Source organism: Oreochromis aureus, linkage group 7 (assembly GCF_013358895.1).
Source record: "Oreochromis aureus strain Israel breed Guangdong linkage group 7, ZZ_aureus, whole genome shotgun sequence".
NCBI classification, from domain to species: Eukaryota; Metazoa; Chordata; class Actinopteri; order Cichliformes; family Cichlidae; genus Oreochromis; species Oreochromis aureus.
The window spans coordinates 16,327,772-16,342,259 of NC_052948.1; the positions used below are offsets into that span (position 1 = coordinate 16,327,772).

General features: G+C 38.5%; 1 protein-coding gene across 2 annotated transcripts in view; it reads right to left on the reverse strand.

Moving 5' to 3' along the window:
- The window catches only part of tp53i11b (tumor protein p53 inducible protein 11b), a 40,543-nt gene that overhangs the window by 18,016 nt on the left and 8,039 nt on the right, over positions 1 to 14,488 (reverse strand). Inside the window, exon 2 of one of the 2 annotated variants that reach the window (XM_031755701.2) lies at positions 12,724 to 12,820. The exons of the other annotated variant lie outside the window; for it this stretch is intronic. The gene's annotated coding sequence lies outside the window, so the exon portion shown is untranslated. The remainder of the gene's footprint in view (positions 1 to 12,723; positions 12,821 to 14,488) is intronic. 2 annotated transcript variants of the gene reach the window in all.

Genomic DNA, 14,488 nt, shown 5'->3' on the forward strand with positions numbered 1-14,488 from the left:
GGAACTGGTGTTTAAAGGAACTGGTGCCCACTCAGAATGATTGCAGTGAGACATTTGCCTCAGGCTTAATTATATTTTCTGGGGAAATACACAATTAGATTGCTTCCCCCCCCCCCCCTCCCGAAAAAACAAAACAAAACAACTTTTCTACTTTCCAAGCAGCAAAGTTAAACTGTTGGTGTATGACGGTGGTCCCAGTGTGCCAAATTACAGTGCAGCTACTGTAACATGATTACCAGATTACTGCACAAGTTGTTAAATTATAGTTTAGTAAATATATTGTTCAGTCTATTCTACCCTTATGCCCTATTCTCATTCAGTACAGAAATGCAACCACTTCTACTGTGTACTTCTCACTCACAGAAAAAGTAACCGGGCGAATCATTTGCTCCACTTTCATGTGGACTCGACTGAGCCACAAAGAGAAAGCAGACCTTGCATCATGTCCCTGTAAATGATGCAAAACCCAAGCAATGGCTCTAAAGCCCCTCGACTGTTGATTTGCTCCACTATCGTGACCCCATCGATATCTGTAATAAAGCAGTAAATGAAGCGCATTTCACTGCATACATTAGTAAATCCCACATTTCTCCCACATGCAATAATGTCCCTGCATGTCTCTCCCTTTGGATCTCCCTACAGGCGCTCCTTGACTTACAAGACTAATGCCGATGCAGTTGCTTAGCAACTGCCAATGGACCAATTGCTTCTTCATTATTGAAAGCACCTTTCATGACTGAAGACACCTTTGATGACAACGTCTCTGCCGTCATTCTCCTTGATGTAGGAAGTGACATTTTAGGAATTTTTAGAGAGACTTTGATCCGAATCCCATTAACTGCAGTGGAGGCATGTTGTCCTGATGAGTGGCTTCTTGTGACGACCAAAAATCTTAAAGTGGAACAACTTGCTCTTTAAATCTCAAAAGTTGAAACAAGACTGAAAAATGAGGTACTTTGTAATAGCTAAAATTAAATATAATATCTAACAGTTCACATGTAATCTCAGTTACTCAGCAGGACACCAAGATAAGAGAAGTATGAAAAGTAAAGACGAAGGATGAGTCATGTAAAAATAATCAATTATTAAGCAAGCTGGGAAGCACAAATAAAGAAAACAGATAAAAGTTTATTATTTTGGCACCTAACAGTGAAACAACTTCAACATTCACAAATTTATCAGGATGAAATGGACCCAAACACAAGAAGAGCTCATAAAACTGTGATATTATATTTTTACAATACTTACAGGCATGTGAATCTAATACACAACAGGTGTGTGTCAGGAGAAAGACCAGATTAGTCTACCAGAAGTCAAGAATGAACCCAATCTCCCATAGTCTGGTACTAGCAATATGAGAAACAAACAAAACCCTCTCAGTTCATTTGCAGGCTTTGTGACAGAACATGTGCCGTAGAAACGAAAAGCTGCTAAACACACGGAGGAAGATATTGTAGAAAAGGTGTGAACTCCGGACAAATCTCTGGTTAGCAACTAAAAAGATGCTCTGTAAAATATAATTGTATCACAGGAACAAAGCAATGTGTGGGTGTGAAGGAGCAACTGTGAACAAATGTGCTACTCAAAATAAGAAAGCAGATCTTACAGCCTGCTCTTCTTCTCTTTTTCCATAAATAACAGAAGACACAGTTGCTCAGTAGCCTCCAAATCCCCTCACCATCACATTTTGAATATCGACAGCACCATATAGTGCCAACAGCAGACAGCACACAAATTAAAGCCTCCACTAAACAGACTCTAGAAACAAGAGTGAGTAGTTTTTCCTCAATGAAATGTCCATCTCTTATAACCACCAATAATCATTTACTGATCTTCATAAACATTACTGCATGGATTTCTCATTGCTCTGATGAAAACTGCAGCTTCCACAAAGGTAAGGACAGTCTTTTCCTCACCAACTAAGATAAAGCTTCCTAGACCCTTATTGGACTTCAAATCTTCTAAGCCTACAGTTGCTTGTCTTTTTTTGAATTTGGAGCTGCAAAGTGGTGACTACAATCAGAAGTGGGGGTTGTAACAGTGGAAAGCAAAGATTTGAAAGTAGGATACTGCTTCAGCCCTAATCTGTGTATGTCAGTTGCATGGGTCACACTTTAGGATGGCTGCTATTAGTTACCAGAAGATGAATAACAGATATTCAGAATTTTTTTCCAGACTAATAATGTCACAGTCACAACTTTATTGTGCTATTTTTCTTTTGTTAGTGAAATATTATGATGACTCCTGAATGAACTGGCAGATAATTTGTCAGAGATATTCAAACCTGGAGCGTGTTAATTTTTTCTGAGACATTTTTGCAAATGAACTCCAGACCATTTATGGAGAATTAGATCCAGAACAAGGCATAGTTTGTTTTACATACTTTGTAACAGGTGGAAATCCTCTGGTTTAGGCTAGGAGTGACATTAGGAAGCAGAAGACATAACTCCCGCTCGCTCACTAGACCTTTTACTATAGCACTGACCATTTTATCAGTCGGTTCTCACACTGAAAATAACGGCACTGACTTTCCCTGGTAGGATCAGCAGGTCAAAGTTGTCATGTAATCGGCACCATTACAAAACTTTATACAAATTCAGGTATCAGGTATGCCCTACTGACTTGTCATTCACTGACATTTGTTCAGACGTTAATGTTTTTAAACTTTAGAGACTGATCCAGAGTCCTAGTTTTGTTTGTTTATTCTACTTCCTTGCAAAAAAGACTCAAAAGGACGACTTAAAAGCCACAGGCAACACACAATATGCTTGAATATGGGAATAACTCATATTTTCAGACAGATTCAGAATCCATTTATATTACTTACAGAAGAGATAGACTATGTCAGGAATCAAAGAAAGCCTCTCTCTTCTCACTTGTGTACATCACACAGATGGCCCTGAGGGATTCAAAGCTATTCCACTATCTGACCCTCATTTCTGTCAAAGTATAGTGGCTCCTTTCTTCTTACATTTTTTATATTTTACAATGAGCATTATAACCTCACAGAGCCTCACTCTTCATCTTGCCCACTCATTGCTCAAATAGTTTACATCAAAATGACATCATTTCATGTCTTACTATTAACATGCATTATCACCTCTTACTGACTAAAAAGACACATTAAAATTGTGCTGATTTGCTTGTTGAAGGACACAGTAAGTGGAAAATTATTCTGACAACAATTTGTAACTGCATTACCGCATCATGGTATCTCTGATTATGTGTGACCACATCCAATTTCTGGGGAAGACAAAGGGCAAAACGTTTTCCTTCATGCAGACTAGTCCAGTCTAGGCAGTCCAGTCTGTCCTCTTTAAGTGTTCAGTATTTCCCCAAACACTCTCAGATAGTTATTTAATGGTAATGAGATAATTCACTCCAGCAAATTCCCAGAAACATTCACAAGATCTGTGGACAGATCTACTTGTGGTTTGACTACGAGTTGGATATTCAAGGTTTATTCCAGGGAGACTAGCTCTATTGGTTTTTGTGTTTTGACATAACCCATAGCTGAACTGCAAACTGCCTTCAGAGTACATTAATCCAGGGTTCAGTATACGCCTGCAGTTTGGTTCCAACTATTCATATAAAGCAGATAAAAGCCTTACTGTTTTCTGATCTGCTCCCTTTTTAGTGATCTCTATCAGAGAAGCTATTTAGTCAATTTCTCCCTTGTAAAGATTTATTTGGGGGGGAAAAACCACTAAGGAATATAATACGCTGACTTTTAAGTACTAAGCTGGCTTTCTGTGATAAAAAAAAAAAAAAAAAAAAAAAAGTGGTGAAAAACTCAGTAATTCTGAGTTTTAACTGCTTTAAAAACAGTCCATTTAATTTTGTTGATAAATCAACACAATCCTGACACATTCAGAACTCAAATGGATCTACTTGGATTTACTAGTACTACTACTACTATTTATACATTATAAATACTCTTACCTGTATCCATTTTCTTAGGATGGTAGCTTCCTGTTAGCTGTCACTCTGCGAACTTTGCCTGTATCACCCCTGTTCTAGCTGACCTGCATTGGCTACCCATTAAATACCGCATCCAATTTAAAATACTGCTGCTTACGTTTAAAATTACCAACAACACAGCACCGAGCTACCTTAGTGAACTCCTTAAATCGTATGTTCCTGCCAGAGCATTAAGATCATCTACTCAGTTACTCTTGGTGCAGCCTAGATCTCGGCTGAAGTCTAGAGGTGACCGGGCGTTTGCCCTGGCTGCACCAGAGTTGTGGAATAACCTTCCGATTGCGATCCGGGTGTCCGATTCTATCCAATCTTTTAAATCACGGTTAAAAACCTATTTGTTTAATCTCGCTTTTCCTGCTTGTTAATGCTCGTACCTGACTTTTAGGCTTACTCTATTTTTCTTTATACATATTTTTTATGGCTTGTGCTTTTACTATCTTTTTACTTGATATGCATTTTATACTACCCCTGTGTATTAGTGGCAATGACCTGTGAGTATATTTGATACTTTGCTGAGGCCTTATAATACTCATGTTACTTTTTTGTCTTTTATGTTAAGCACTTTGGTATACCGCTGGTTTTTAAATGTGCTCTATAAATAAAGTTTGTATTGTACTCAGTTTTATAGCTAGCTCAATTAGCATTTTTAACTGCTCAATAAAACTATACCTGACTACAATTAATTACAGCACACTAATGAGTCCATCATCAGTGGTAGAGCTAAGTGATATAGCCTCAAATTTATATCAAGATATTTCAAGAAAATTTGCGATTACAATATTTCTGTTGATACTGAGGAAAAAAACTACAGACTCACCGTTTCATTGAGGCTTGCAGCCAACAGCATTTATAAGTTCAAAGAAAATAAGGGAATTTTCTATCCGCCCCCCCTCCCCTCCAATGAGCTATCATCACTGATGGCACTACCCGATAAGAAGTATTAATCAATTTTCTCCAATTTTTAATACTACAAACAGGCTTATTATCAGACATGTCTGGGCTTGCCTCACTGATGGGCATGCTGGGATTTTATTGCTATAGCACTAATAATGTGATATGACACTTTTATATCATGTCAAAATTAATATTTTTGTATTATGGTAGAGAGGAGGGGTCAAACTAACATTTCATGTCAATCATGGTCAAGTTAACTACAGAGACATGAACATGAAATTGTATCTGTACTTTTCCAATGGCCTCACAAATTTACTTGAATTTGACCTTAAAAGAGCTAAATAAACTCTTTTTGATAAGCGGAGGGCGTGGATCCCAACTATCTATGTCTATAATATCCAGTGGTAAGGGTTGGAAAATAAGGACCAGTTCCAGTTAAGAGCCGCCACCAAATTGCCCAATTCCTTGAATCCGTGCTGGCATGTTTTCCTGACAGTTAAGCACTGCTAAACAATGACGTCAAACTCACGGGAGTGGAGCCACTGCACACCTGACTCACACACACACACACACACACACACACACACACGGGCCTTTCTCCTCTTTTCCCTACAATGTGTTCGCACAGTTGAGTTAAACCAGAAACCTTTGAGGGACTACTCCCCAAAACCCCCCAAACACACAAACCAGTAACCCGAATCTATAATGACAAAGGTATGAAGAAAATCTTCAACATCCAAGTACATTAAAACTCAGACTTCTTCAAAGTAATTCTTCCCTTTATTGACCGATGCTGGCTCTGATGTAGATGAAATTGCAAATGAGATTCAGTTGTGTGGCAAAAGGGCAGAGAGAAGAAGATGGGCAAGGAAGCAACAAAACTGATAGCTGGTGATACACAAAGGACAATCGAGAAGGCCACAAATTCCTGTCTTGAGTCAAAACAGACCACCAACACAAGCCCTGGATACTTTACTCTTTACAGCACAGACAAGATCTGTACACAGTTGGTCTGAGAACAGAAAAGCTCCTCGGTTACTATCAATGGATTATTGTGCTGACTCAAACAGATGATTACTGTCAGATCATCTGAGGACAGTTACCGTGGAATGAACTTGCCCTAATGATTTCTGGGATTTGGAGTTTCCCTGTCCAATATTCAGTTATTACATAACCTAGCGGAGGGGGAGTATATTCTTTTGTAGGATGACCTACTCCATCCCAATTACATAAGGGAAGCTTATTGTCCCAGTCATCATTGTTACTGTAAGATGTTACCACAAAATCTTTTTTTAAACAGTATAAATCTGTTGTAAAACCTGGTCTCACATATTAATAGATATCAAGATATCAAAGAGTGCATCAATAAATTTTGGCTTCCAGTGGTTATGAAACCAAAATATTTGGGACAAAAAGAATTATTGTTCAAACTCTCTCTCTGTTTGCAGTTTGAGCTAATATGACCCCCCCCCCGGTCATAAAAAAAAGCCTCTGGTCAAGAAGATCCATCTTAAGGAAATAAAACTAAACATTTTAACAATGAACCTTTAGCAAGTTCATTAAGAGTTCCCTGTAGCTGCTTTTGTCTCTGGAGCATTCAATCTCTCAGTCCATTTTTGGTGGCACGAAACAGTCGGTTGTGATCTTTGTCTTTTATGTGGCTACTGTTCAGGTCTCCTGAAGTAAACAGGTCTGATGGTGCCCGAGGCTCTCTTCGCTCCCATCTGCATCCGTGGATATCCCGCAGTGAAGACAGGGACTGAATTTGGCCTTGATAGGTTGGGTTATATGTTAAGAAACACCCCTTAGCCAAAGCCTAATTTTTTTTAAACCCCCAAATGTATGTATTTGCATTTCATTCAGTTAAAGAAAATCCCCTATAAAAATATGTTTTACACTTAAATAACGTTAATGAATACCTGATTTAAACCAATAACATCTGTTGTTACATTTGCTGTTTGATTCAATTGGTCTTGCTGCTACTCTCCCCACCTCTGGCTCATGCCCATGTATAAGGCAGATAATGCATGCATATTATTTATTAAATTTAGCAATCAGTTTTGAACATTCTGCCTCATCAGCCCTGACTTGAGAGCACAGGCTGTAAACACAAAGCAATGTCAAATGTGATCTCTCAACACCAGCAGCTTCATTACTGGGAGAAGAACATCAGCTATGTTAGAATAAATTTACTTTGCATTAATTCTAATTGCGGCACCATTTGTCAAGGCCCTTATTTATACTCCAGTACTGAACAGTCTGGAACCAGTACCAAATTAATGCCTGTTCTCAAAACATAAATTGCACTCAGTGCATCTCCTATGTTTTGTTTTTTTAAATTCAGACTAACCTGCAACTTTCACCATGATTTTCTAAGAACCATTACCGTCAGCGTGCACTGTTAATTTTTAAACTTCTTCTCTAATTTGATTCTCTAATTAGAATAACACATTGCTCAGTTAATATTTTCTGTACAGTGACTTAGAGTAACCTCTACCTCTTTTACTCAAACAAGTTGCAATGTTCCATAGTTAAACACTTTTTTAACAAATAAAATCCAACTGAGAATGCACTATTCTACACTTAAGGTTGGTGAAGCAGCTCAGCGCCTACAGCCTTAGCATGAAGTGGAGCTTATACTTAGAGACACCTTCAGTCCATACTTCTTTGAAGTTTGATTGAAGTCCACCTAAAGGGTTCATGCATAGCTTGTGTACTATAATGTTCTCTCTCCATGTATGACCAATAAATGCAGACATCACGGAGGATTCACATCACTCAGAGCCAAGCAGACTCATCAATCTGTAACATATGCATTATGAGTAAAATAGATACATTTATCATATTATGTATTCTATTTACACCCCCCTTAGACAGGGACACAGGTAAACACAGTTAACCAAAGTAACACTACCATGAACAATGCCATGAAGCTATTCTTCCTTTTCTCTCTGTCTTATGACGCACATGAATCTGTGTTTACATTCATGCACAGAGTTGCTGTAGTTTGCTTTTGCAACATCCATATGCATAAATAGATAGATGCATAACATATGAATGTATCACAGTTGAATATTACACACCCCCTCTTTTTTCAAAATTATTTCTGCCAGATATTTTCATCTAATCAGCCCACTTTGCTAGTTGCATGCCACAAAAAAAAGAACAGTGAGGGACAGAAGTACAAGTGACAAAGCTTTGTTATTTATCAAATCATGTGCAACACAGCGGTGTGCAAGTAAGGTAGGTGCGTAGCTTATTTTTACCATCTGTTACACTGGGGCAATGTGGGGGATGGAATTGAGAGGGAGAGACTCTTCTAATATGAAGCCACAGAGGGCTGCCAGGCATTGTTGGGCTTTCTATCTCTGGAATTATTCTTTACACAGCAGGCTAACTGTGAAGCTATTGCAGAAGCTACAGAATAGAGTGCCGACACTTGGCGTACACGCACACCTGGGAGATGAATGATCTCCTCCCAGGAACAAAACCATCGGAGATCAGTGGGGGGGTTCAGCACACATGGAGAAAGGATGAAATGAATGAGCTCCCGCCTTTAAATGTACACACGACAAAAATAACACAATGCTCTATGACGCCGTCTCTGCTGTAAGACACCAACCAGTAATTATTACTACTTACACATAATTATTATTTTTGCTGTTTAATTTGCTCATCTGTGCAGCAGCAGCATATTATTACACTGACACTATGATTTTTGGACTGTACTACATTAGTTTTAAACAGGCGTACCAAATAAACAGGCAACTCTGAAGTCTGGAGACTTTACTCAGGAGAACTGAAGGCCCTGGTGGTGTAGCGGAGCCACAGGTAGCTTGAAATACCAGATGTCAAATGCTTGTTGTCCAGGGTAACTGTTAGCCAACCATAATTAAATGATCTAATGAGGCAAGCTTTAATGACGCACAACAAATGGTTATTAGTGGCTAAAACTCTGCATGCCCAATTTTCCCCAAGAGACTACTGCCACATTACAGGAGAATTTTGACTATTTCATGGGAAACTCCAAATGATTCAGCATTAAAGCATTAAAGTAAAACAGGGTTGAGTTAAATCACTTCATCCATAATGATAACACTTTACTTACTACAATCCTGTACCCTTTACTTTTTTTCATTTGTTTGAAGACAGCTTGGGGAGGGAGCACGCTACATAGGGTATTAAAGACTTCCTTTTCCCCCAAACAACATGTTATAGTTCCTCCTGGAGGATTTTAAAACACTCCCAGGCCAGACAAGATATCTAATCTCTACAGTGAGTTCTGGGTCATCCACTGGGTCTCCTGTGAGCTGGGTGTGGCAGGAAACTGCCAAAGGGTCAAATACCTGAACCAGCTCAGCTGGCTGCATTCAATGCTTTGTCCTACATTGGTGTCCCTATGGCACAACTGCATATTTCAGCCCCTTCTTTTAGCCACTACTCAGAGGTCATGACCTCCGAGTGGTAAGTGGTGGAGAGTAGGTTGACTGGTTAAGCAGAAACATCGCCTTCTGGCTCAGTTCTCTCGTCTCCACAGAGTTAAAGGAAGCACCAATCAGATGGCCAATCTCTAGCTCCATCTTGCATCACTTGAGAAAAAGATCCTGGGATACTTGAACTCCTTTAATGAAACTTTGTGTTACCAGTGAAACATATAAGCAGTAAGTAAACTGGAAGTTCTTTCATTTTATTCTCCACCACTGAGAGAAAGAAACTAAAGAAAACAAACCACAAAAGTCCAGGGGACACAGTGGATATTTTAGTAGTTTGATTTGGAACAATGTATGATCTACATTGATACTCCAATATTATACTTGCACAGCATATTTAGGAAACCTAAGGAAAACCCACAGAGGCTGTCTAAAAATTTAATCTTAAAAAAATTCCTGCTTTCCTGTTGACATTTTTCTGTTTCTTTGATGTTGCTTTTGTGCAGAGAAGCCAAAAATGGAGTATGATAATCTGCAGTTTCTAAAAGTGAAGCAGATGTTACCGCCCTCACAGGAAAAAAACCACAGGGTTGAGAACATTTACTTTGTCTAAATGAGAACAAGGTCCAAAATCAACACCTGGTAAATGGCAAATGTAGGTAGAATTTTCATTTGGTATGTAAATGTGCCACACTGGCTGGTAAATGTTAACAAAATGAATATTCAAGGTTTAAAGTACAACGCACAAAAATCTCTATCACATTTTGGCATTCTCCTTTTCTCCGTCATCCTCAAGTTCAACAAACAACGAGCAAATACTAACCAATCAGACGCAGAGTAAACTAAGAGGTTGATTTCTATAGACGAAGAGTTTAAGCCGATTAAAACTTCTAAACATTTAAAGCCTTACAATTACCTTTTGTACTGACCACTGATAAATAAACGATAAATAAATATGTCAAAGTCTTAGTTTTAAAGTATTTTACAGTTAATCAATTGTTCTGAGGACAGATCCCTCAGCTGGCACAGTACTACTATTTCAAGACTTCGACTTGATCCTTGCTTTCTCAGCACGTCTTGCTTTCTGAAGCGTTACCTGGTTGCTAAGCAGCACTGCCAGATGACGAAGTGTACTCATTTGAGGCTTCAACTTGCGTCACTAAAACCGTGTCCACATGGAATTAATGGCTCAATAAAGATAAAAATAGAAATTCTTTAAGTACCCAACACGTTGGTGTTATTTCAACATCTATTAATATGTATCTTAGCACATCAAAGGTGTCCATTTATGTGTGTTCTGTGGTCTCATTTAGCGTCCTGAGCGAAAGCAGTAGTTGTAGTAATGGCTGTAAACACACATATGCTGGTTTCCACAGAAATGTGTCCACTTTTATCGGCTATAAAGCTAAATCAGGATTTACCAAGCTATTAAGGTTCCCATGATAATTTTGTTATGATGATAGTGATTCTGTCACACTTAATACACTGCAAGGCAATTATCAGTGATACCTCACGATATCTGTAAAGTGACTAAAGAAACATAGGCCTAGAAAAGGCAACAAGCACTGCATTGTATGTGCATTACATTCGTGCATCATTGTTATTCCATTTTGATAACAGTTTGATAAGAGTTTCTTCTTCACAACAACAAGGTGGATACCTTTCCAGATACCTAGTGGATACCTAGTTTAGCCTCATTTACCTGACATGCATGAGTGATGCAGGGTGCCATAAAGAGGCAGCTTTAAGCCAAGTGGCTGCAAAATATCTATTCAGTTTATAGACAGTCATACTGAAAGAGGAAGTCAAATATATTGCCATATCAATATTTTGTTCCATCTCTAAGTACTACCCTGCAACACATTCAAGTAGGTATAGGTGAGTGAAACCAAGCACAACTTCCTTGTTGTGCCACAAACTGGGAAGCAGTCTTTTTAAGCACAAGATGTTGACGTTACCATTATTAACTGGCAGCATGACAATCGCCATGTTCTGGGGCTCACACTAAACAAGCAATGAAGAAAATGTCAAACAAAACAAGTGAAATGACCTGCAGTTATACAGCACATTTAAATCCTAGAAGTTATGCAAACTATTCAAGCAAGAAAGCATTACTTTGGCTGGTTCACTAAAAAAAATACAAATACATAAATAAAATCACACAGTATTTAAAAATGTCTTTAGAGACATAAGGGTTCAGAACACAGAGAAACAACCCTGAAACTGAAAAGCTGACTACCATTTTGTTCCATATGGGAGAGCAGCGTCACACACTGCTCCCTTTCTCACGTTCACATCTTTTGTTAATCCTGGTTCTAACGTCATATACTGGGCTTAAAGGGCACATCAACCAGGTAGGTCCACTAATTGGTAGGATGGACTGGGATCCTTGCCAATCTCAGCGAGTGCAACCAGAAAGCAGAGTGACTGGCACTATTGTCACAGATGAGGGACTATACAGCATGCCCACATGTGCTTAACTAAATCAAGTTAAGCGCATGTGGACAACAATGGTCACAGCTGTAACAAACCATTTCATTATTTTGAGCTGCCTGTCTTATTCTTTTATGTATGCTGACAATCTTCTGCAGCTTTCTTTAGTCTGAAGAACTGCTATGATTATTACTTCTACAGTGATCATCAAAAGTAATCATTTCACACTATAAACACTATAAACCACTGTGTATTATTAGCAAACCTAAAATGTCAAAAGTAAAAGTACATCCTGCAGAAAAGTGATCCACGGCAGTTTTATAAAGATTAATGTTGCTGATAAAAATCTGTAAGGTTAATTTTAAATACACTGCTGTTTAATCTACAGTAAGGCCAGTGACCGTAACGATGCTCATTAAAACAGGTTTTAATGAGCACAGAAAGAGGCCTACACCCTGACTATTAAAATACACCGATATAAACAACCAGAATGTCAGTGATGCAGTGGTTCATCCACCTCACAATCCATCACATGTCACAAGTTACTTCCCATTAAGTAACAAGCATGACCTTGAATTAACGCAATTTGGATGAATCCCCTGAGGTAATCACTGTGTGCAACTTTCACTCAAATCTGATCATTATTCTAAGAGGAGGAGTGATTCTTCTGAAAAAGGGGGAAAAAGTGCCCATAAAGCAACACATATGACCCTGAGCACAATTTGGATGAAGTAAATAGACTAAATTCTATTCATTATGTGATAATTTTGTATACATTTGCTTAAATTCCTCACTGCTGAAACTGCTTGTCCCATGAGTATGGCTAATGTATATTACTGTTGTTTTTATACACGCTATATGAATAAATTAGTTTTAAATAAACCTGCTTGATAAACCTGACAGAAATGCCTGTTTTCACGCTGATAATGAAAATTTTTCCGAACCCAAATTTCACTATTACATGGATGTTTCTTTCTTTACTTACAGTGTGCTTTTCAGTACTCTTGTGCTTTCACAAGCAGCTTTTCAGCTCCTTTCTCTTACTGCTCCTGCTCACAGCTCCTCTCCGGCCCTGGCGGCTACTAAAACAGGGAAGGCATGATTAGTAATGTTTTCCAGCTGTGATGACCAGCCTCCCCTGACCGTTGCTCCTCCCCTCCCCTGCAGCTGAGCCACCAACCACACCTCACCGCATTAATAACAACAACAACAATAATAATAATTTAAACATTTCATCAAATTCTGAATGGTTCTACATAACCAAGCTCTGACTCATTGTCAGAAATACTTGAATCAATTTTCACTATCAGTAAGAAAGTCACCTTCCAATGATAGAGCAATACACGTAAGCAGTCCATGCCAACAGACTCACAAACCATTCTTGTTAATATTCAGACTCTGCGATTGGTTTGCCTGTCTTGCTCCCACACAGCAGACTGAGTGCAAATGATAAAGGTTCTCTGTGGCAGAAAATCAATACTTGGAACAATGCATTTTACAAACGGCCTTTAACTTTCCTCTCAATTCTATGCAGAAAATACAAACCAGTCTTTACAAACGCAGTGATAAGGCGAATATTACTCTAACTTCTTAATTGCACAGACAACTATATAAATAAACTTTGTTAGCAGACTGCAATAAATTGGACATCATTATGAGATGACAGACCAGAGATTATAATTTTGAGAAATCTAAAGTGGTCTACAGTCAAAACGACTATACACTGCCCATTTTACAAATGGCACTAACAGGAATTAACTTTTTTCTCAAAGGCTACTGGTTTCATCTGACTGAACCTTTGCTCTAAGTCTTCAGAATGTCCCCAAACTCAGTGTGTGTGTGAGGCCTTTGATGTGTGGATATCACCCTTTTACCTCAGATACTTTTAAGCCTTATTAAAGTGCCAGAAAAAGCACAGCCACTTACTTAAATCGTGTTCAATAAACTTCACCAGTAGCAGTAATCTGTGTAGACCAACAGCTAATTAAATTGATTTTTACTTTCAGGTTGGGGGGGGGATATAAACAGTAAAACCAAAGGGAAATGAAGAACGCTGTCACCGTCTATCCTCAGGTATATGATGTTGGCACTTAATGGCAAAACCATGCAGCCAAATGTTTAGCACATGTGGAAGCAACAAGTGGCTCTACACCCCTTGCCATAGCCTACACTGTAACTTAGGGTCCACTTTCCCAGAGAAGTAAACAAAGTATGGTGACTAGCAAGCAATTTAACTTCAAAAGGGATTTCAGGAAAAGCAACTGTTGTCCAACATTTATAAGCTCCAAGTCTAAGATGAACATTTCACTGCAGAGTAGGTATGTCACTAGAAGAGATGCTTACGATACTTTTCTATACAAAAATTATATTAAAGAAAAAAGTGACTGTACTTGTTTTTTCCTTCTTCCAGAACTGAGAGGGGCAATGTAAACCTATGACTGTTTGTTTCTTTACATGCTGAAGATGGACAACCACAACCAGAGGAAATACTACACACAGAGATAGCAAGTAGTGCAACTGCCACCCCGACTCACTGATAAAGAAGGCAGTAAGTAGAACATAAAAGTACTTTCTGTTGTTATTCCTTTCTTTTCAGTGTGATATCAATTACGCTCCGTAAGAATTTATATAATGCTAATGTATTATAAATGCTTAAGCTAATGTAATGCAACATTATAACTTGTAGTAACATTAGTAGGCTACCTAACAACCGTCCTAATATTTCAGTCTGTATTCCGTTAGGCCTAAAA